The 19,528-nt window shown below is 44.7% G+C and overlaps 34 non-coding genes and 4 pseudogenes across 34 annotated transcripts; all 38 read left to right on the forward strand.

Annotated features, from left to right (window-relative positions):
- Positions 1 to 308: 308 nt before the first annotated feature.
- On the forward strand, positions 309 to 427 carry LOC147931303 (5S ribosomal RNA). Its single transcript, XR_015576518.1, has one exon. It is a non-coding gene; the product is annotated as a 5S ribosomal RNA (ribosomal RNA).
- A 388-nt stretch (positions 428 to 815) lies between these two features.
- Positions 816 to 934, forward strand: LOC147931304 (5S ribosomal RNA). The gene has a single exon (XR_015576449.1). It is a non-coding gene; the product is annotated as a 5S ribosomal RNA (ribosomal RNA).
- A 389-nt stretch (positions 935 to 1,323) lies between these two features.
- LOC147931305 (5S ribosomal RNA) lies at positions 1,324 to 1,442 on the forward strand. The gene has a single exon (XR_015575652.1). It is a non-coding gene; the product is annotated as a 5S ribosomal RNA (ribosomal RNA).
- A 386-nt stretch (positions 1,443 to 1,828) lies between these two features.
- Positions 1,829 to 1,947, forward strand: LOC147931306 (5S ribosomal RNA). The gene has a single exon (XR_015575653.1). It is a non-coding gene; the product is annotated as a 5S ribosomal RNA (ribosomal RNA).
- A 386-nt stretch (positions 1,948 to 2,333) lies between these two features.
- On the forward strand, positions 2,334 to 2,452 carry LOC147931307 (5S ribosomal RNA). Its single transcript, XR_015577319.1, has one exon. It is a non-coding gene; the product is annotated as a 5S ribosomal RNA (ribosomal RNA).
- A 390-nt stretch (positions 2,453 to 2,842) lies between these two features.
- Positions 2,843 to 2,961, forward strand: LOC147931308 (5S ribosomal RNA). Its single transcript, XR_015576266.1, has one exon. It is a non-coding gene; the product is annotated as a 5S ribosomal RNA (ribosomal RNA).
- A 387-nt stretch (positions 2,962 to 3,348) lies between these two features.
- LOC147931309 (5S ribosomal RNA) lies at positions 3,349 to 3,467 on the forward strand. Its single transcript, XR_015576300.1, has one exon. It is a non-coding gene; the product is annotated as a 5S ribosomal RNA (ribosomal RNA).
- A 389-nt stretch (positions 3,468 to 3,856) lies between these two features.
- Positions 3,857 to 3,975, forward strand: LOC147931310 (5S ribosomal RNA). Its single transcript, XR_015575654.1, has one exon. It is a non-coding gene; the product is annotated as a 5S ribosomal RNA (ribosomal RNA).
- A 386-nt stretch (positions 3,976 to 4,361) lies between these two features.
- Positions 4,362 to 4,480, forward strand: LOC147931311 (5S ribosomal RNA). Its single transcript, XR_015575655.1, has one exon. It is a non-coding gene; the product is annotated as a 5S ribosomal RNA (ribosomal RNA).
- Positions 4,481 to 4,866: 386 nt separating this feature from the next.
- On the forward strand, positions 4,867 to 4,985 carry LOC147931312 (5S ribosomal RNA). The gene has a single exon (XR_015575656.1). It is a non-coding gene; the product is annotated as a 5S ribosomal RNA (ribosomal RNA).
- A 386-nt stretch (positions 4,986 to 5,371) lies between these two features.
- LOC147931313 (5S ribosomal RNA) lies at positions 5,372 to 5,490 on the forward strand. The gene has a single exon (XR_015576525.1). It is a non-coding gene; the product is annotated as a 5S ribosomal RNA (ribosomal RNA).
- A 388-nt stretch (positions 5,491 to 5,878) lies between these two features.
- LOC147931314 (5S ribosomal RNA) lies at positions 5,879 to 5,997 on the forward strand. Its single transcript, XR_015577320.1, has one exon. It is a non-coding gene; the product is annotated as a 5S ribosomal RNA (ribosomal RNA).
- Positions 5,998 to 6,387: 390 nt separating this feature from the next.
- Positions 6,388 to 6,506, forward strand: LOC147931315 (5S ribosomal RNA). Its single transcript, XR_015576267.1, has one exon. It is a non-coding gene; the product is annotated as a 5S ribosomal RNA (ribosomal RNA).
- Positions 6,507 to 6,893: 387 nt separating this feature from the next.
- Positions 6,894 to 7,012, forward strand: LOC147931316 (5S ribosomal RNA). Its single transcript, XR_015576526.1, has one exon. It is a non-coding gene; the product is annotated as a 5S ribosomal RNA (ribosomal RNA).
- Positions 7,013 to 7,400: 388 nt separating this feature from the next.
- Positions 7,401 to 7,519, forward strand: LOC147931317 (5S ribosomal RNA). Its single transcript, XR_015577321.1, has one exon. It is a non-coding gene; the product is annotated as a 5S ribosomal RNA (ribosomal RNA).
- Positions 7,520 to 7,912: 393 nt separating this feature from the next.
- On the forward strand, positions 7,913 to 8,031 carry LOC147931318 (5S ribosomal RNA). The gene has a single exon (XR_015576127.1). It is a non-coding gene; the product is annotated as a 5S ribosomal RNA (ribosomal RNA).
- A 387-nt stretch (positions 8,032 to 8,418) lies between these two features.
- LOC147931319 (5S ribosomal RNA) lies at positions 8,419 to 8,537 on the forward strand. Its single transcript, XR_015576519.1, has one exon. It is a non-coding gene; the product is annotated as a 5S ribosomal RNA (ribosomal RNA).
- Positions 8,538 to 8,926: 389 nt separating this feature from the next.
- Positions 8,927 to 9,045, forward strand: LOC147931320 (5S ribosomal RNA). Its single transcript, XR_015576450.1, has one exon. It is a non-coding gene; the product is annotated as a 5S ribosomal RNA (ribosomal RNA).
- Positions 9,046 to 9,434: 389 nt separating this feature from the next.
- On the forward strand, positions 9,435 to 9,553 carry LOC147931321 (5S ribosomal RNA). The gene has a single exon (XR_015575657.1). It is a non-coding gene; the product is annotated as a 5S ribosomal RNA (ribosomal RNA).
- A 386-nt stretch (positions 9,554 to 9,939) lies between these two features.
- LOC147931322 (5S ribosomal RNA) lies at positions 9,940 to 10,058 on the forward strand. Its single transcript, XR_015576128.1, has one exon. It is a non-coding gene; the product is annotated as a 5S ribosomal RNA (ribosomal RNA).
- Positions 10,059 to 10,446: 388 nt separating this feature from the next.
- Positions 10,447 to 10,565, forward strand: LOC147931323 (5S ribosomal RNA). The gene has a single exon (XR_015576358.1). It is a non-coding gene; the product is annotated as a 5S ribosomal RNA (ribosomal RNA).
- A 389-nt stretch (positions 10,566 to 10,954) lies between these two features.
- LOC147931324 (5S ribosomal RNA) lies at positions 10,955 to 11,073 on the forward strand. Its single transcript, XR_015576451.1, has one exon. It is a non-coding gene; the product is annotated as a 5S ribosomal RNA (ribosomal RNA).
- Positions 11,074 to 11,463: 390 nt separating this feature from the next.
- On the forward strand, positions 11,464 to 11,582 carry LOC147931325 (5S ribosomal RNA). Its single transcript, XR_015575658.1, has one exon. It is a non-coding gene; the product is annotated as a 5S ribosomal RNA (ribosomal RNA).
- Positions 11,583 to 11,968: 386 nt separating this feature from the next.
- Positions 11,969 to 12,087, forward strand: LOC147931326 (5S ribosomal RNA). Its single transcript, XR_015575659.1, has one exon. It is a non-coding gene; the product is annotated as a 5S ribosomal RNA (ribosomal RNA).
- Positions 12,088 to 12,473: 386 nt separating this feature from the next.
- LOC147931327 (5S ribosomal RNA) lies at positions 12,474 to 12,592 on the forward strand. The gene has a single exon (XR_015575661.1). It is a non-coding gene; the product is annotated as a 5S ribosomal RNA (ribosomal RNA).
- A 385-nt stretch (positions 12,593 to 12,977) lies between these two features.
- On the forward strand, positions 12,978 to 13,096 carry LOC147931328 (5S ribosomal RNA; annotated as a pseudogene).
- A 390-nt stretch (positions 13,097 to 13,486) lies between these two features.
- LOC147931329 (5S ribosomal RNA) lies at positions 13,487 to 13,605 on the forward strand. Its single transcript, XR_015575662.1, has one exon. It is a non-coding gene; the product is annotated as a 5S ribosomal RNA (ribosomal RNA).
- Positions 13,606 to 13,991: 386 nt separating this feature from the next.
- LOC147931330 (5S ribosomal RNA) lies at positions 13,992 to 14,110 on the forward strand. The gene has a single exon (XR_015575663.1). It is a non-coding gene; the product is annotated as a 5S ribosomal RNA (ribosomal RNA).
- A 386-nt stretch (positions 14,111 to 14,496) lies between these two features.
- Positions 14,497 to 14,615, forward strand: LOC147931331 (5S ribosomal RNA). The gene has a single exon (XR_015575935.1). It is a non-coding gene; the product is annotated as a 5S ribosomal RNA (ribosomal RNA).
- Positions 14,616 to 15,003: 388 nt separating this feature from the next.
- Positions 15,004 to 15,122, forward strand: LOC147931332 (5S ribosomal RNA). Its single transcript, XR_015575664.1, has one exon. It is a non-coding gene; the product is annotated as a 5S ribosomal RNA (ribosomal RNA).
- Positions 15,123 to 15,508: 386 nt separating this feature from the next.
- LOC147931333 (5S ribosomal RNA) lies at positions 15,509 to 15,627 on the forward strand. The gene has a single exon (XR_015575665.1). It is a non-coding gene; the product is annotated as a 5S ribosomal RNA (ribosomal RNA).
- Positions 15,628 to 16,012: 385 nt separating this feature from the next.
- Positions 16,013 to 16,131, forward strand: LOC147931334 (5S ribosomal RNA; annotated as a pseudogene).
- A 389-nt stretch (positions 16,132 to 16,520) lies between these two features.
- Positions 16,521 to 16,639, forward strand: LOC147931335 (5S ribosomal RNA; annotated as a pseudogene).
- Positions 16,640 to 17,027: 388 nt separating this feature from the next.
- Positions 17,028 to 17,145, forward strand: LOC147931336 (5S ribosomal RNA; annotated as a pseudogene).
- A 386-nt stretch (positions 17,146 to 17,531) lies between these two features.
- LOC147931337 (5S ribosomal RNA) lies at positions 17,532 to 17,650 on the forward strand. Its single transcript, XR_015576452.1, has one exon. It is a non-coding gene; the product is annotated as a 5S ribosomal RNA (ribosomal RNA).
- A 388-nt stretch (positions 17,651 to 18,038) lies between these two features.
- LOC147931338 (5S ribosomal RNA) lies at positions 18,039 to 18,157 on the forward strand. Its single transcript, XR_015576371.1, has one exon. It is a non-coding gene; the product is annotated as a 5S ribosomal RNA (ribosomal RNA).
- Positions 18,158 to 18,545: 388 nt separating this feature from the next.
- On the forward strand, positions 18,546 to 18,664 carry LOC147931339 (5S ribosomal RNA). Its single transcript, XR_015576453.1, has one exon. It is a non-coding gene; the product is annotated as a 5S ribosomal RNA (ribosomal RNA).
- Positions 18,665 to 19,052: 388 nt separating this feature from the next.
- On the forward strand, positions 19,053 to 19,171 carry LOC147931340 (5S ribosomal RNA). The gene has a single exon (XR_015576372.1). It is a non-coding gene; the product is annotated as a 5S ribosomal RNA (ribosomal RNA).
- Positions 19,172 to 19,528: the final 357 nt, after the last annotated feature.

A 19,528-nucleotide genomic window follows, 5' to 3' on the forward strand; every position in this document is an offset into this window, starting at 1 on the left:
CATGCAACCCATAATACCTTTTTGAAAAGCCCCAAGAGAGCTTCTGGCAAGGCAATGGGTCTTCGTACCATTGGACCATTCTCAAGGGCAGATTTTGACGTTTGAAGGCATTTAAGATGTTTTTTTGTGATCCCGACACAATTAGTTACGGCTCCAAAACAGTGTTTGGACATGGTTATCGCTTGTTTTTCGATGTTGGAAGCATTTCCAAGGTGACTAAACCGGTCCGCATATCAAGTGGGACCCACATCGAATGATCCATTCAGTTTTCAAAAAAGGATATATGCGATTGCATGGGATATACTAACGTATGCGATCATACCAGCACTAATGCACCGGATCCCATCAGAACTCAGCAGTTAAGCGTGCTTGGGCGAGAGTCGTACTAGGATGGGTGACCTCCCGGGAAGTCCTCGTGTTGCATCCCTCCCCCTTTTTTTTTTTTTTTTGGTTGTTTCGCAAGAATATAGTACATAGAGAACGTCGTAACTTTCAGACCGTGAGGAACCACGCAACCCATAATACCTTTTTGAAAAGCCTGAATAGAGCTTCTGGCAAGGCAATGGGTCTTGGTGCCATTGGACCATTCTCGAGGGCAGATTTGGACGTTTGAAGGCATTTAAGATGTTTTTTTTTATCCCGACACAATTAGTTACGGCTCCAAAACAGTGTTTGGACATGGTTATCGCTTGTTTTTTGACGTTGGAAGCACGTCCAAGGTGACTAAACCGATCCGCATATCAAGTGGGACCCACATCGAATGATCCATTCAGTTTTCAAAAAAGGATATATGCGATTGCATGGGATATACTAACGGATGCAATCATACAAGCACTAATGCACCGGATCCCATCAGAACTCCGCAGTTAAGCGTGCTTGGGCGAGAGTCGTACTAGGATGGGTGACCTCCCGGGAAATCCTCGTGTTGCATCCCTCCTCCTTTTTTTTTTTTTTTTGGTTGTTTCGCAAGACTATAGTATATAGAGAACGTCGTAACTTTCAGACCGTGAGGAACCATGCAACCCATAATACCTTTTTGAAAAGCCCCAAGAGAGCTTCTGGCAAGGCAATCGGTCTTAGTACCATTGGACCATTCTCGAGGGCAGATTTTGACGTTTGAAGGCATTTAAGATGTTTTTTTGTGATCCCGACACAATTAGTTACGGCTCCAAAACTGTGTTTGGACATGGTTATCGCTTGTTTTTCGACGTTGGAAGCATTTCCAAGGTGACTAAACCGGTCCGCATATTAAGTGGGACACACATCGAATGATCCATTCAGTTTTCAAAAAAGGATATATGCGATTGCATGGGATATACTAACGGATGCGATCATACCAGCACTAATGCACCGGATCCCATCAGAACTCCGCAGTTAAGCGTGCTTGGGCGAGAGTCGTACTAGGATGGGTGACCTCCCGGGAAGTCCTCGTGTTGCATCCCTCCCCCTTTTTTTTTTTTTGGTTTTTTCGCAAGACTATAGTACATAGAGAACGTCGTAACTTTCAGACCGTGAGGAACCATGCAACCCATAATACCTTTTTGAAAAGCCCCAAGAGATCTCCTGGCAAGGAAATGGGACTTCTTACCATTGGACCATTCTCGAGGGCAGATTTTGACGTTTGAAGGCATTTAAGATGTTTTTTTTTATCCCGACACAAATTAGTTACGGCTCCAAAACAGTGTTTGGACATGGTTATCGCTTGTTTTTCGACGTTGGAAGCACGTCCAAGGTGACTAAACCGATCCGCATATCAAGTGGGACCCACATCGAATGATCCATTCAGTTTTCAAAAAAGGATATATGCGATTGCATGGGATATACTAACGGATGCGATCATACCAGCACTAATGCACCGGATCCCATCAGAACTCCGCAGTTAAGCGTGCTTGGGCGAGAGTCGTACTAGGATGGGTGACCTCCCGGGAAGTCCTCGTGTTGCATCCCTCCCCCTTTTTTTTTTTTTGGTTGTTTCGCAAGACTATAGTACATAGAGAACGTCGTAACTTTCAGACCGTGAGGAACCATGCAACCCATAATACCTTTTTGAAAAGCCCCAAGAGATCTCCTGGCAAGGAAATGGGACTTCGTACCATTGGACCATTCTCGAGGGCAGATTTTGACGTTTGAAGGCATTTAAGATGTTTTTTTGTTATCCCGACACAATTAGTTACGGCTCCAAAACAGTGTTTGGACATGGTTATCGCTTGTTTTTCGATGTTGGAAGCATTTCCAAGGTGACTAAACCGATCCGCATATCAAGTGGGACCCACATCGAATGATCCATTCAGTTTTCAAAAAAGGATATATGCGATTGCATGGGATATACTAACGGATGCGATCATACCAGCACTAATGCACCGGATCCCATCAGAACTCCGCAGTTAAGCGTGCTTGGGCGAGAGTCGTACTAGGATGGGTGACCTCCCGGGAAATCCTCGTGTTGCATCCCTCCTCCTTCCCCTTTTTTTTTTTTTTGGTTGTTTCGCAAGACTATAGTACATAGAGAACGTCGTAACTTTCAGACCGTGAGGAACCATGCAACCCATAATACCTTTTTGAAAAGCCCCAAGAGAGCTTCTGGCAAGGCAATGGGTCTTCGTACCATTGGACCATTCTCGAGGGCAGATTTTGACGTTTGAAGGCATTTAAGATGTTTTGTTATCCCGACACAATTAGTTACGGCTCCAAAACTGTGTTTGGACATGGTTATCGCTTGTTTTTCGACGTTGGAAGCATTTCCAAGGTGACTAAACCGGTCTGCATATCAAGTGGGACACACATCGAATGATCCATTCAGTTTTCAAAAAAGGATATATGCGATTGCATGGGATATACTAACGGATGCAATCATACCAGCACTAATGCACCGGATCCCATCAGAACTCTGCAGTTAAGCGTGCTTGGGCGAGAGTCGTACTAGGATGGGTGACCTCCTAGGAAGTCCTCGTGTTGCATCCCTCCCCCTTTTTTTTTTTTTTGGTTGTTTCGCAAGACTATAGTACATAGAGAACGTCGTAACTTTCAGACCGTGAGGAACCATGCAACCCATAATACCTTTTTGAAAAGCCCCAAGAGATCTCCTGGCAAGGAAATGGGACTTCGTACCATTGGACCATTCTCGAGGGCAGATTTTGACGTTTGAAGGCATTTAAGATGTTTTTTTTTATCCCGACACAAATTAGTTACGGCTCCAAAACAGTGTTTGGACATGGTTATCGCTTGTTTTTCGATGTTGGAAGCACGTCCAAGGTGACTAAACCGATCCGCATATCAAGTGGGACCCACATCGAATGATCCATTCAGTTTTCAAAAAAGGATATATGCGATTGCATGGGATATACTAACGGATGCGATCATACAAGCACTAATGCACCGGATCCCATCAGAACTCCGCAGTTAAGCGTGCTTGGGCGAGAGTCGTACTAGGATGGGTGACCTCCCGGGAAATCCTCGTGTTGCATCCCTCCTCCTTTTTTTTTTTTTTTTGGTTGTTTCGCAAGACTATAGTATATAGAGAACGTCGTAACTTTCAGACCGTGAGGAACCATGCAACCCATAATACCTTTTTGAAAAGCCCCAAGAGAGCTTCTGGCAAGGCAATCGGTCTTAGTACCATTGGACCATTCTCGAGGGCAGATTTTGACGTTTGAAGGCATTTAAGATGTTTTTTTGTGATCCCGACACAATTAGTTACGGCTCCAAAACTGTGTTTGGACATGGTTATCGCTTGTTTTTCGACGTTGGAAGCATTTCCAAGGTGACTAAACCGGTCCGCATATTAAGTGGGACACACATCGAATGATCCATTCAGTTTTCAAAAAAGGATATATGCGATTGCATGGGATATACTAACGGATGCGATCATACCAGCACTAATGCACCGGATCCCATCAGAACTCCGCAGTTAAGCGTGCTTGGGCGAGAGTCGTACTAGGATGGGTGACCTCCCGGGAAGTCCTCGTGTTGCATCCCTCCCCCTTTTTTTTTTTTTGGTTGTTTCGCAAGACTATAGTACATAGAGAACGTCGTAACTTTCAGACCGTGAGGAACCATGCAACCCATAATACCTTTTTGAAAAGCCCCAAGAGATCTCCTGGCAAGGAAATGGGACTTCGTACCATTGGACCATTCTCGAGGGCAGATTTTGACGTTTGAAGGCATTTAAGATGTTTTTTTTTATCCCGACACAAATTAGTTACGGCTCCAAAACAGTGTTTGGACATGGTTATCGCTTGTTTTTCGACGTTGGAAGCACGTCCAAGGTGACTAAACCGATCCGCATATCAAGTGGGACCCACATCGAATGATCCATTTAGTTTTCAAAAAAGGATATATGCGATTGCATGGGATATACTAACGGATGCGATCATACCAGCACTAATGCACCGGATCCCATCAGAACTCCGCAGTTAAGCGTGCTTGGGCGAGAGTCGTACTAGGATGGGTGACCTCCCGGGAAGTCCTCGTGTTGCATCCCTCCCCCTTTATTTTTTTTTGGTTGTTTCGCAAGACTATAGTACATAGAGAACGTCGTAACTTTCAGACCGTGAGGAACCATGCAACCCATAATACCTTTTTGAAAAGCCCCAAGAGATCTCCTGGCAAGGAAATGGGACTTCGTACCATTGGACCATTCTCGAGGGCAGATTTTGACGTTTGAAGGCATTTAAGATGTTTTTTTGTTATCCCGACACAATTAGTTACGGCTCCAAAACAGTGTTTGGACATGGTTATCGCTTGTTTTTCGATGTTGGAAGCATTTCCAAGGTGACTAAACCGATCCGCATATCAAGTGGGACCCACATCGAATGATCCATTCAGTTTTCAAAAAAGGATATATGCGATTGCATGGGATATACTAACGGATGCGATCATACCAGCACTAATGCACCGGATCCCATCAGAACTCCGCAGTTAAGCGTGCTTGGGCGAGAGTCGTACTAGGATGGGTGACCTCCCGGGAAGTCCTCGTGTTGCATCCCTCCCCCTTTTTTTTTTTTTGGTTGTTTCGCAAGACTATAGTACATAGAGAACGTCGTAACTTTCAGACCGTGAGGAACCATGCAACCCATAATACCTTTTTGAAAAGCCCCAAGAGATCTCCTGGCAAGGAAATGGGACTTCGTACCATTGGACCATTCTCGAGGGCAGATTTTGACGTTTGAAGGCATTTAAGATGTTTTTTTTTATCCCGACACAAATTAGTTACGGCTCCAAAACAGTGTTTGGACATGGTTATCGCTTGTTTTTCGACGTTGGAAGCACGTCCAAGGTGACTAAACCGATCCGCATATCAAGTGGGACCCACATCGAATGATCCATTCAGTTTTCAAAAAAGGATATATGCGATTGCATGGGATATACTAACGGATGCGATCATACAAGCACTAATGCACCGGATCCCATCAGAACTCCGCAGTTAAACGTGCTTGGGCGAGAGTCGTACTAAGATGGGTGACCTCCCGGGAAATCCTCGTGTTGCATCCCTCCTCCTTTTTTTTTTTTTTTGGTTGTTTCGCAAGACTATAGTACATAGAGAACGTCGTAACTTTCAGACCGTGAGGAACCATGCAACCCATAATACCTTTTTGAAAAGCCCCAAGAGAGCTTCTGGCAAGGCAATGGGTCTTTGTACCATTGGACCATTCTCAAGGGCAGATTTTGACGTTTGAAGGCATTTAAGATGTTTTTTTGTGATCCCGACACAATTAGTTACGGCTCCAAAACAGTGTTTGGACATGGTTATCGCTTGTTTTTCGACGTTGGAAGCATTTCCAAGGTGACTAAACCGGTCCGCATATCAAGTGGGACCCACATCGAATGATCCATTCAGTTTTCAAAAAAGGATATATGCGATTGCATGGGATATACTAACGGATGCGATCATACCAGCACTAATGCACCGGATCCCATCAGAACTCCGCAGTTAAGCGTGCTTGGGCGAGAGTCGTACTAGGATGGGTGACCTCCCGGGAAATCCTCGTGTTGCATCCCTCCTCCTTCCCCTTTTTTTTTTTTTTGGTTGTTTCGCAAGACTATAGTACATAGAGAACGTCGTAACTTTCAGACCGTGAGGAACCATGCAACCCATAATACCTTTTTGAAAAGCCCCAAGAGAGCTTCTGGCAAGGCAATGGGTCTTCGTACCATTGGACCATTCTCGAGGGCAGATTTTGACGTTTGAAGGCATTTAAGATGTTTTGTTATCCCGACACAATTAGTTACGGCTCCAAAACTGTGTTTGGACATGGTTATCGCTTGTTTTTCGACGTTGGAAGCATTTCCAAGGTGACTAAACCGGTCTGCATATCAAGTGGGACACACATCGAATGATCCATTCAGTTTTCAAAAAAGGATATATGCGATTGCATGGGATATACTAACGGATGCAATCATACCAGCACTAATGCACCGGATCCCATCAGAACTCTGCAGTTAAGCGTGCTTGGGCGAGAGTCGTACTAGGATGGGTGACCTCCTAGGAAGTCCTCGTGTTGCATCCCTCCCCCTTTTTTTTTTTTTTGGTTGTTTCGCAAGACTATAGTACATAGAGAACGTCGTAACTTTCAGACCGTGAGGAACCATGCAACCCATAATACCTTTTTGAAAAGCCCCAAGAGATCTCCTGGCAAGGAAATGGGACTTCGTACCATTGGACCATTCTCGAGGGCAGATTTTGACGTTTGAAGGCATTTAAGATGTTTTTTTTTATCCCGACACAAATTAGTTACGGCTCCAAAACAGTGTTTGGACATGGTTATCGCTTGTTTTTCGATGTTGGAAGCACGTCCAAGGTGACTAAACCGATCCGCATATCAAGTGGGACCCACATCGAATGATCCATTCAGTTTTCAAAAAAGGATATATGCGATTGCATGGGATATACTAACGGATGCGATCATACAAGCACTAATGCACCGGATCCCATCAGAACTCCGCAGTTAAACGTGCTTGGGCGAGAGTCGTACTAAGATGGGTGACCTCCCGGGAAATCCTCGTGTTGCATCCCTCCTCCTTTTTTTTTTTTTTTGGTTGTTTCGCAAGACTATAGTACATAGAGAACGTCGTAACTTTCAGACCGTGAGGAACCATGCAACCCATAATACCTTTTTGAAAAGCCCCAAGAGAGCTTCTGGCAAGGCAATGGGTCTTTGTACCATTGGACCATTCTCAAGGGCAGATTTTGACGTTTGAAGGCATTTAAGATGTTTTTTTGTGATCCCGACACAATTAGTTACGGCTCCAAAACAGTGTTTGGACATGGTTATCGCTTGTTTTTCGACGTTGGAAGCATTTCCAAGGTGACTAAACCGGTCCGCATATCAAGTGGGACCCACATCGAATGATCCATTCAGTTTTCAAAAAAGGATATATGCGATTGCATGGGATATACTAACGGATGCGATCATACCAGCACTAATGCACCGGATCCCATCAGAACTCCGCAGTTAAGCGTGCTTGGGCGAGAGTCGTACTAGGATGGGTGACCTCCCGGGAAATCCTCGTGTTGCATCCCTCCTCCTTCCCCTTTTTTTTTTTTTTGGTTGTTTCGCAAGACTATAGTACATAGAGAACGTCGTAACTTTCAGACCGTGAGGAACCATGCAACCCATAATACCTTTTTGAAAAGCCCCAAGAGAGCTTCTGGCAAGGCAATGGGTCTTCGTACCATTGGACCATTCTCAAGGGCAGATTTTGACGTTTGAAGGCATTTAAGATGTTTTTTTGTGATCCCGACACAATTAGTTACGGCTCCAAAACAGTGTTTGGACATGGTTATCGCTTGTTTTTCGACGTTGGAAGCATTTCCAAGGTGACTAAACCGGTCCGCATATCAAGTGGGACCCACATCGAATGATCCATTCAGTTTTCAAAAAAGGATATATGCGATTGCATGGGATATACTAACGTATGCGATCATACCAGCACTAATGCACCGGATCCCATCAGAACTCCGCAGTTAAGCGTGCTTGGGCGAGAGTCGTACTAAGATGGGTGACCTCCCGGGAAATCCTCGTGTTGCATCCCTCCTCCTTTTTTTTTTTTTTGGTTGTTTCGCAAGACTATAGTACATAGAGAACGTCGTAACTTTCAGACCGTGAGGAACCACGCAACCCATAATACCTTTTTGAAAAGCCCCAAGAGAGCTTCTGGCAAGGCAATGGGTCTTCGTGCCATTGGACCATTCTCAAGGGCAGATTTTGACGTTTGAAGGCATTTAAGATGTTTTTTTGTGATCCCGACACAATTAGTTACGGCTCCAAAACAGTGTTTGGACATGGTTATCGCTTGTTTTTCGACGTTGGAAGCATTTCCAAGGTGACTAAACCGGTCCGCATATCAAGTGGGACCCACATCGAATGATCCATTCAGTTTTCAAAAAAGGATATATGCGATTGCATGGGATATACTAACGTATGCGATCATACCAGCACTAATGCACCGGATCCCATCAGAACTCAGCAGTTAAGCGTGCTTGGGCGAGAGTCGTACTAGGATGGGTGACCTCCCGGGAAGTCCTCGTGTTGCATCCCTCCCCCTTTTTTTTTTTTTTTTGGTTGTTTCGCAAGAATATAGTACATAGAGAACGTCGTAACTTTCAGACCGTGAGGAACCACGCAACCCATAATACCTTTTTGAAAAGCCTGAAGAGAGCTTCTGGCAAGGCAATGGGTCTTCGTGCCATTGGACCATTCTCGAGGGCAGATTTGGACGTTTGAAGGCATTTAAGATGTTTTTTTTTTATCCCGACACAATTAGTTACGGCTCCAAAACAGTGTTTGGACATGGTTATCGCTTGTTTTTTGACGTTTGAAGCACGTCCAAGGTGACTAAACCGATCCGCATATCAAGTGGGACCCACATCGAATGATCCATTCAGTTTTCAAAAAAGGATATATGCGATTGCATGGGATATACTAACGGATGCAATCATACAAGCACTAATGCACCGGATCCCATCAGAACTCCGCAGTTAAGCGTGCTTGGGCGAGAGTCGTACTAGGATGGGTGACCTCCCGGGAAATCCTCGTGTTGCATCCCTCCTCCTTTTTTTTTTTTTTTTGGTTGTTTCGCAAGACTATAGTATATAGAGAACGTCGTAACTTTCAGACCGTGAGGAACCATGCAACCCATAATACCTTTTTGAAAAGCCCCAAGAGAGTTTCTGGCAAAGCAATCGGTCTTCGTACCATTGGACCATTCTCGAGGGCAGATTTTGACGTTTGAAGGCATTTAAGATGTTTTTTTGTGATCCCGACACAATTAGTTACGGCTCCAAAACTGTGTTTGGACATGGTTATCGCTTGTTTTTCGACGTTGGAAGCATTTCCAAGGTGACTAAACCGGTCCGCATATCAAGTGGGACACACATCGAATGATCCATTCAGTTTTCAAAAAAGGATATATGCGATTGCATGGGATATACTAACGGATGCGATCATACCAGCACTAATGCACCGGATCCCATCAGAACTCCGCAGTTAAGCGTGCTTGGGCGAGAGTCGTACTAGGATGGGTGACCTCCCGGGAAGTCCTCGTGTTGCATCCCTCCCCCTTTTTTTTTTTTTGGTTGTTTCGCAAGACTATAGTACATAGAGAACGTCGTAACTTTCAGACCGTGTGGAACCATGCAACCCATAATACCTTTTTGAAAAGCCCCAAGAGAGCTTCTGGCAAGGCAATGGGTCTTCGTGCCATTGGACCATTCTCAAGGGCAGATTTTGACGTTTGAAGGCATTTAAGATGTTTTTTTGTGATCCCGACACAATTAGTTACGGCTCCAAAACAGTGTTTGGACATGGTTATCGCTTGTTTTTCGACGTTGGAAGCATTTCCAAGGTGACTAAACCGGTCCGCATATCAAGTGGGACCCACATCGAATGATCCATTCAGTTTTCAAAAAAGGATATATGCGATTGCATGGGATATACTAACGTATGCGATCATACCAGCACTAATGCACCGGATCCCATCAGAACTCCGCAGTTAAGCGTGCTTGGGCGAGAGTCGTACTAAGATGGGTGACCTCCCGGGAAATCCTCGTGTTGCATCCCTCCTCCTTTTTTTTTTTTTTTGGTTGTTTCGCAAGACTATACTACATAGAGAACGTCGTAACTTTCAGACCGTGAGGAACCACGCAACCCATAATACCTTTTTGAAAAGCCCCAAGAGAGCTTCTGGCAAGGCAATGGGTCTTCGTGCCATTGGACCATTCTCAAGGGCAGATTTTGACGTTTGAAGGCATTTAAGATGTTTTTTTGTGATCCCGACACAATTAGTTACGGCTCCAAAACAGTGTTTGGACATGGTTATCGCTTGTTTTTCGACGTTGGAAGCATTTCCAAGGTGACTAAACCGGTCCGCATATCAAGTGGGACCCACATCGAATGATCCATTCAGTTTTCAAAAAAGGATATATGCGATTGCATGGGATATACTAACGTATGCGATCATACCAGCACTAATGCACCGGATCCCATCAGAACTCAGCAGTTAAGCGTGCTTGGGCGAGAGTCGTACTAGGATGGGTGACCTCCTGGGAAGTCCTCGTGTTGCATCCCTCCCCCTTTTTTTTTTTTTTTTGGTTGTTTCGCAAGAATATAGTACATAGAGAACGTCGTAACTTTCAGACCGTGAGGAACCACGCAACCCATAATACCTTTTTGAAAAGCCTGAAGAGAGCTTCTGGCAAGGCAATGGGTCTTCGTGCCATTGGACCATTCTCGAGGGCAGATTTGGACGTTTGAAGGCATTTAAGATGTTTTTTTTTTATCCCGACACAATTAGTTACGGCTCCAAAACAGTGTTTGGACATGGTTATCGCTTGTTTTTTGACGTTGGAAGCACGTCCAAGGTGACTAAACCGATCCGCATATCAAGTGGGACCCACATCGAATGATCCATTCAGTTTTCAAAAAAGGATATATGCGATTGCATGGGATATACTAACGGATGCAATCATACAAGCACTAATGCACCGGATCCCATCAGAACTCCGCAGTTAAGCGTGCTTGGGCGAGAGTCGTACTAGGATGGGTGACCTCCCGGGAAATCCTCGTGTTGCATCCCTCCTCCTTTTTTTTTTTTTTTTTGGTTGTTTCGCAAGACTATAGTATATAGAGAACGTCGTAACTTTCAGACCGTGAGGAACCATGCAACCCATAATACCTTTTTGAAAAGCCCCAAGAGAGCTTCTGGCAAAGCAATCGGTCTTCGTACCATTGGACCATTCTCGAGGGCAGATTTTGACGTTTGAAGGCATTTAAGATGTTTTTTTGTGATCCCGACACAATTAGTTACGGCTCCAAAACTGTGTTTGGACATGGTTATCGCTTGTTTTTCGACGTTGGAAGCATTTCCAAGGTGACTAAACCGGTCCGCATATCAAGTGGGACACACATCGAATGATCCATTCAGTTTTCAAAAAAGGATATATGCGATTGCCTGGGATATACTAACGGATGCGATCATACCAGCACTAATGCACCGGATCCCATCAGAACTCCGCAGTTAAGCGTGCTTGGGCGAGAGTCGTACTAGGATGGGTGACCTCCCGGGAAGTCCTCGTGTTGCATCCCTCCCCCTTTTTTTTTTTTTGGTTGTTTCGCAAGACTATAGTACATAGAGAACGTCGTAACTTTCAGACCGTGTGGAACCATGCAACCCATAATACCTTTTTGAAAAGCCCCAAGAGAGCTTCTGGCAAGGCAATGGGTCTTCGTGCCATTGGACCATTCTCAAGGGCAGATTTTGACGTTTGAAGGCATTTAAGATGTTTTTTTGTGATCCCGACACAATTAGTTACGGCTCCAAAACAGTGTTTGGACATGGTTATCGCTTGTTTTTCGACGTTGGAAGCATTTCCAAGGTGACTAAACCGGTCCGCATATCAAGTGGGACACACATCGAATGATCCATTCAGTTTTCAAAAAAGGATATATGCGATTGCATGGGATATACTAACGGATGCGATCATACCAGCACTAATGCACCGGATCCCATCAGAACTCCGCAGTTAAGCGTGCTTGGGCGAGAGTCGTACTAGGATGGGTGACCTCCCGGGAAGTCCTCGTGTTGCATCCCTCCCCCTTTTTTTTTTTTTGGTTGTTTCGCAAGACTATAGTACATAGAGAACGTCGTAACTTTCAGACCGTGAGGAACCATGCAACCCATAATACCTTTTTGAAAAGCCCCAAGAGATCTCCTGGCAAGGAAATGGGACTTCGTACCATTGGACCATTCTCGAGGGCAGATTTTGACGTTTGAAGGCATTTAAGATGTTTTTTTGTGATCCCGACACAATTAGTTACGGCTCCAAAACTGTGTTTGGACATGGTTATCGCTTGTTTTTCGACGTTGGAAGCATTTCCAAGGTGACTAAACCGGTCCGCATATCAAGTGGGACACACATCGAATGATCCATTCAGTTTTCAAAAAAGGATATATGCGATTGCATGGGATATACTAACGGATGCGATCATACCAGCACTAATGCACCGGATCCCATCAGAACTCCGCAGTTAAGCGTGCTTGGGCGAGAGTCGTACTAGGATGGGTGACCTCCCGGGAAGTCCTCGTGTTGCATCCCTCCCCCTTTTTTTTTTTTTGGTTGTTTCGCAAGACTATAGTACATAGAGAACGTCGTAACTTTCAGACCGTGAGGAACCATGCAACCCATAATACCTTTTTGAAAAGCCCCAAGAGATCTCCTGGCAAGGAAATGGGACTTCGTACCATTGGACCATTCTCGAGGGCAGATTTTGACGTTTGAAGGCATTTAAGATGTTTTTTTTTATCCCGACACAATTAGTTACGGCTCCAAAACAGTGTTTGGACATGGTTATTGCTTGTTTTTCGACGTTGGAAGCACGTCCAAGGTGACTAAACCGATCCGCATATCAAGTGGGACCCACATCGAATGATCCATTCAGTTTTCAAAAAAGGATATATGCGATTGCATGGGATATACTAACGGATGCGATCATACAAGCACTAATGCACCGGATCCCATCAGAACTCCGCAATTAAGCGTGCTTGGGCGAGAGTCGTACTAGGATGGGTGACCTCCCGGGAAATCCTCGTGTTGCATCCCTCCTCCTTTTTTTTTTTTTTTTTGGTTGTTTCGCAAGACTATAGTATATAGAGAACGTCGTAACTTTCAGACCGTGAGGAACCATGCAACCCATAATACCTTTTTGAAAAGCCCCAAGAGAGCTTCTGGCAAAGCAATCGGTCTTCGTACCATTGGACCATTCTCGAGGGCAGATTTTGACGTTTGAAGGCATTTAAGATGTTTTTTTGTGATCCCGACACAATTAGTTACGGCTCCAAAACTGTGTTTGGACATGGTTATCGCTTGTTTTTCGACGTTGGAAGCATTTCCAAGGTGACTAAACCGGTCCGCATATCAAGTGGGACACACATCGAATGATCCATTCAGTTTTCAAAAAAGGATATATGCGATTGCATGGGATATACTAACGGATGCGATCATACCAGCACTAATGCACCGGATCCCATCAGAACTCCGCAGTTAAGCGTGCTTGGGCGAGAGTCGTACTAGGATGGGTGACCTCCCGGGAAGTCCTCGTGTTGCATCCCTCCCCCTTTTTTTTTTTTTGGTTGTTTCGCAAGACTATAGTACATAGAGAACGTCGTAACTTTCAGACCGTGTGGAACCATGCAACCCATAATACCTTTTTGAAAAGCCCCAAGAGATCTCCTGGCAAGGAAATGGGACTTCGTACCATTGGACCATTCTCGAGGGCAGATTTTGACGTTTGAAGGCATTTAAGATGTTTTTTTGTGATCCCGACACAATTAGTTACGGCTCCAAAACTGTGTTTGGACATGGTTATCGCTTGTTTTTCGACGTTGGAAGCATTTCCAAGGTGACTAAACCGGTCCGCATATCAAGTGGGACACACATCGAATGATCCATTCAGTTTTCAAAAAAGGATATATGCGATTGCATGGGATATACTAACGGATGCGATCATACCAGCACTAATGCACCGGATCCCATCAGAACTCCGCAGTTAAGCGTGCTTGGGCGAGAGTCGTACTAGGATGGGTGACCTCCCGGGAAGTCCTCGTGTTGCATCCCTCCCCCTTTTTTTTTTTTTGGTTGTTTCGCAAGACTATAGTACATAGAGAACGTCGTAACTTTCAGACCGTGAGGAACCATGCAACCCATAATACCTTTTTGAAAAGCCCCAAGAGATCTCCTGGCAAGGAAATGGGACTTCGTACCATTGGACCATTCTCGAGGGCAGATTTTGACGTTTGAAGGCATTTAAGATGTTTTTTTGTGATCCCGACACAATTAGTTACGGCTCCAAAACTGTGTTTGGACATGGTTATCGCTTGTTTTTCGACGTTGGAAGCATTTCCAAGGTGACTAAACCGGTCCGCATATCAAGTGGGACACACATCGAATGATCCATTCAGTTTTCAAAAAAGGATATATGCGATTGCATGGGATATACTAACGGATGCGATCATACCAGCACTAATGCACCGGATCCCATCAGAACTCCGCAGTTAAGCGTGCTTGGGCGAGAGTCGTACTAGGATGGGTGACCTCCCGGGAAATCCTCGTTTTGCATCCCTCCTCCTTTTTTTTTTTTTTTGGTTGTTTCGCAAGACTATAGTACATAGAGAACGTCGTAACTTTCAGACCGTGAGGAACCATGCAACCCATAATACCTTTTTGAAAAGCCCCAAGAGAGCTTCTGGCAAGACAATGGGTCTTCGTACCATTGGACCATTCTCGAGGGCAGATTTTGACGTTTGAAGGCATTTAAGATGTTTTTTTGTGATCCCGACACAATTAGTTACGGCTCCAAAACAGTGGTTGGACATGCTTATCGCTTGTTTTTCGACGTTGGAAGCATTTCCAAGGTGACTAAACCGGTCCGCATATCAAGTGGGACACACATCGAATGATCCATTCAGTTTTCAAAAAAGGATATATGCGATTGCATGGGATATACTAACGGATGCGATCATACCAGCACTAATGCACCGGATCCCATCAGAACTCCGCAGTTAAGCGTGCTTGGGCGAGAGTCGTACTAGGATGGGTGACCTCCCGGGAAGTCCTCGTGTTGCATCCCTCCCCCTTTTTTTTTTTTTGGTTGTTTCGCAAGACTATAGTACATAGAGAACGTCGTAACTTTCAGACCGTGAGGAACCATGCAACCCATAATACCTTTTTGAAAAGCCCCAAGAGATCTCCTGGCAAGGAAATGGGACTTCGTACCATTGGACCATTCTCGAGGGCAGATTTTGACGTTTGAAGGCATTTAAGATGTTTTTTTGTGATCCCGACACAATTAGTTACGGCTCCAAAACTGTGTTTGGACATGGTTATCGCTTGTTTTTCGACGTTGGAAGCATTTCCAAGGTGACTAAACCGGTCCGCATATCAAGTGGGACACACATCGAATGATCCATTCAGTTTTCAAAAAAGGATATATGCGATTGCATGGGATATACTAACGGATGCGATCATACCAGCACTAATGCACCGGATCCCATCAGAACTCCGCAGTTAAGCGTGCTTGGGCGAGAGTCGTACTAGGATGGGTGACCTCCCGGGAAGTCCTCGTGTTGCATCCCTCCCCCTTTTTTTTTTTTTGGTTGTTTCGCAAGACTATAGTACATAGAGAACGTCGTAACTTTCAGACCGTGAGGAACCATGCAACCCATAATACCTTTTTGAAAAGCCCCAAGAGATCTCCTGGCAAGGAAATGGGACTTCGTACCATTGGACCATTCTCGAGGGCAGATTTTGACGTTTGAAGGCATTTAAGATGTTTTTTTTTATCCCGACACAATTAGTTACGGCTCCAAAACAGTGTTTGGACATGGTTATTGCTTGTTTTTCGACGTTGGAAGCACGTCCAAGGTGACTAAACCGATCCGCATATCAAGTGGGACCTACATCGAATGATCCATTCAGTTTTCAAAAAAGGATATATGCGATTGCATGGGATATACTAACGGATGCGATCATACAAGCACTAATGCACCGGATCCCATCAGAACTCCGCAATTAAGCGTGCTTGGGCGAGAGTCGTACTAGGATGGGTGACCTCCCGGGAAATCCTCGTGTTGCATCCCTCCTCCTTTTTTTTTTTTTTTTTGGTTGTTTCGCAAGACTATAGTATATAGAGAACGTCGTAACTTTCAGACCGTGAGGAACCATGCAACCCATAATACCTTTTTGAAAAGCCCCAAGAGATCTCCTGGCAAGGAAATGGGACTTCGTACCATTGGACCATTCTCGAGGGCAGATTTTGACGTTTGAAGGCATTTAAGATGTTTTTTTTTATCTCGACACAATTAGTTACGGCTCCAAAACAGTGTTTGGACATGGTTATTGCTTGTTTTTCGACGTTGGAAGCACGTCCAAGGTGACTAAACCGATCCGCATATCAAGTGGGACCCACATCGAATGATCCATTCAGTTTTCAAAAAAGGATATATGCGATTGCATGGGATATACTAACGGATGCGATCATACAAGCACTAATGCACCGGATCCCATCAGAACTCCGCAATTAAGCGTGCTTGGGCGAGAGTCGTACTAGGATGGGTGACCTCCCGGGAAATCCTCGTTTTGCATCCCTCCTCCTTTTTTTTTTTTTTTGGTTGTTTCGCAAGACTATAGTACATAGAGAACGTCGTAACTTTCAGACCGTGAGGAACCATGCAACCCATAATACCTTTTTGAAAAGCCCCAAGAGAGCTTCTGGCAAGGCAATGGGTCTTCGTACCATTGGACCATTCTCGAGGGCAGATTTTGACGTTTGAAGGCATTTAAGATGTTTTTTTGTGATCCCGACACAATTAGTTACGGCTCCAAAACAGTGGTTGGACATGCTTATCGCTTGTTTTTCGACGTTGGAAGCATTTCCAAGGTGACTAAACCGGTCCGCATATCAAGTGGGACCCACATCGAATGATCCATTCAGTTTTCAAAAAAGGATATATGCGATTGCATGGGATATACTAACGGATGCGATCATACCAGCACTAATGCACCGGATCCCATCAGAACTCCGCAGTTAAGCGTGCTTGGGCGAGAGTCGACTAGGATGGGTGACCTCCCGGGAAGTCCTCGTGTTGCATCCCTCCCCCCTTTTTTTTTTTTTGGTTGTTTCGCAAAACTATAGTACATAGAGAACGTCGTAACTTTCAGACCGTGAGGAACCATGCAACCCATAATACCTTTTTGAAAAGCCCCAAGAGATCTTCTAGCAAGGAAATGGGTCTTCGTACCATTGGACCATTCTCGAGGGCAGATTTTGACGTTTGAAGGCATTTAAGATGTTTTTTTTTATCCCGACACAATTAGTTACGGCTTCAAAACAGTGTTTGGACATGGTTATTGCTTGTTTTTCGACGTTGGAAGCACGTCCAAGGTGACTAAACCGATCCGCATATCAAGTGGGACCCACATCGAATGATCCATTCAGTTTTCAAAAAAGGATATATGCGATTGCATGGGATATACTAACGGATGCAATCATACAAGCACTAATGCACCGGATCCCATCAGAACTCCGCAGTTAAGCGTGCTTGGGCGAGAGTCGTACTAGGATGGGTGACCTCCCGGGAAATCCTCGTGTTGCATCCCTCCTCCTTTTTTTTTTTTTTTGGTTGTTTCGCAAGACTATAGTATATAGAGAACGTCGTAACTTTCAGACCGTGAGGAACCATGCAACCCATAATACCTTTTTGAAAAGCCCCAAGAGAGCTTCTGGCAAGGCAATGGGTCTTCGTACCATTGGACCATTCTCGAGGGCAGATTTTGACGTTTGAAGGCATTTAAGATGTTTTTTTGTGATCCCGACACAATTAGTTACGGCTCCAAAACAGTGTTTGGACATGGTTATCGCTTGTTTTTCGACGTTGGAAGCATTTCCAAGGTGACTAAACCGGTCCGCATATCAAGTGGGACACACATCGAATGATCCATTCAGTTTTTAAAAAAGGATATATGCGATTGCATGGGATATACTAACGGATGCGATCATACAAGCACTAATGCACCGGATCCCATCAGAACTCCGCAGTTAAGCGTGCTTGGGCGAGAGTCGTACTAAGATGGGTGACCTCCCGGGAAATCCTCGTGTTGCATCCCTCCTCCTTTTTTTTTTTTTTTTGGTTGTTTCGCAAGACTATAGTACATAGAGAACGTCGTAACTTTCAGACCGTGAGGAACCATGCAACCCATAATACCTTTTTGAAAAGCCCCAAGAGATCTTCTGGCAAGGAAATGGGACTTCGTACCATTGGACCATTCTCGAGGGCAGATTTTGACGTTTGAAGGCATTTAAGATGTTTTTTTTTATCCCGACACAATTAGTTACGGCTTCAAAACAGTGTTTGGACATGGTTATTGCTTGTTTTTCGACGTTGGAAGCACGTCCAAGGTGACTAAACCGATCCGCATATCAAGTGGGACCCACATCGAATGATCCATTCAGTTTTCAAAAAAGGATATATGCGATTGCATGGGATATACTAACGGATGCAATCATACAAGCACTAATGCACCGGATCCCATCAGAACTCCGCAGTTAAGCGTGCTTGGGCGAGAGTCGTACTAGGATGGGTGACCTCCCGGGAAATCCTCGTGTTGCATCCCTCCTCCTTTTTTTTTTTTTTTGGTTGTTTCGCAAGACTATAGTATATAGAGAACGTCGTAACTTTCAGACCGTGAGGAACCATGCAACCCATAATACCTTTTTGAAAAGCCCCAAGAGATCTTCTGGCAAGGCAATGGGTCTTCGTACCATTCGACCATTCTCGAGGGCAGATTTTGACGTTTGAAGGCATTTAAGATGTTTTTTTGTGATCCCGACACAATTAGTTACGGCTCCAAAACAGTGTTTGGACATGGTTATCGCTTGTTTTTCGACGTTGGAAGCATTTCCAAGGTGACTAAACCGGTCCGCATATCAAGTGGGACACACATCGAATGATCCATTCAGTTTTCAAAAAAGGATATATGCGATTGCATGGGATATACTAACGGATGCGATCATACAAGCACTAATGCACCGGATCCCATCAGAACTCCGCAGTTAAGCGTGCTTGGGCGAGAGTCGTACTAAGATGGGTGACCTCCCGGGAAATCCTCGTGTTGCATCCCTCCTCCTTTTTTTTTTTTTTTTGGTTGTTTCGCAAGACTATAGTACATAGAGAACGTCGTAACTTTCAGACCGTGAGGAACCATGCAACCCATAATACCTTTTTGAAAAGCCCCAAGAGATCTTCTGGCAAGGAAATGGGACTTTGTACCATTGGACCATTCTCGAGGGCAGATTTTGACGTTTGAAGGCATTTAAGATGTTTTTTTTTATCCCGACACAATTAGTTACGGCTTCAAAACAGTGTTTGGACATGGTTATTGCTTGTTTTTCGACGTTGGAAGCACGTCCAAGGTGACTAAACCGATCCGCATATCAAGTGGGACCCACATCGAATGATCCATTCAGTTTTCAAAAAA

Source organism: Camelina sativa, chromosome 12, assembly GCF_030686135.1.
Source record: "Camelina sativa cultivar CO46 ecotype springtype chromosome 12, ASM3068613v1".
NCBI classification, from domain to species: Eukaryota; Viridiplantae; Streptophyta; class Magnoliopsida; order Brassicales; family Brassicaceae; genus Camelina; species Camelina sativa.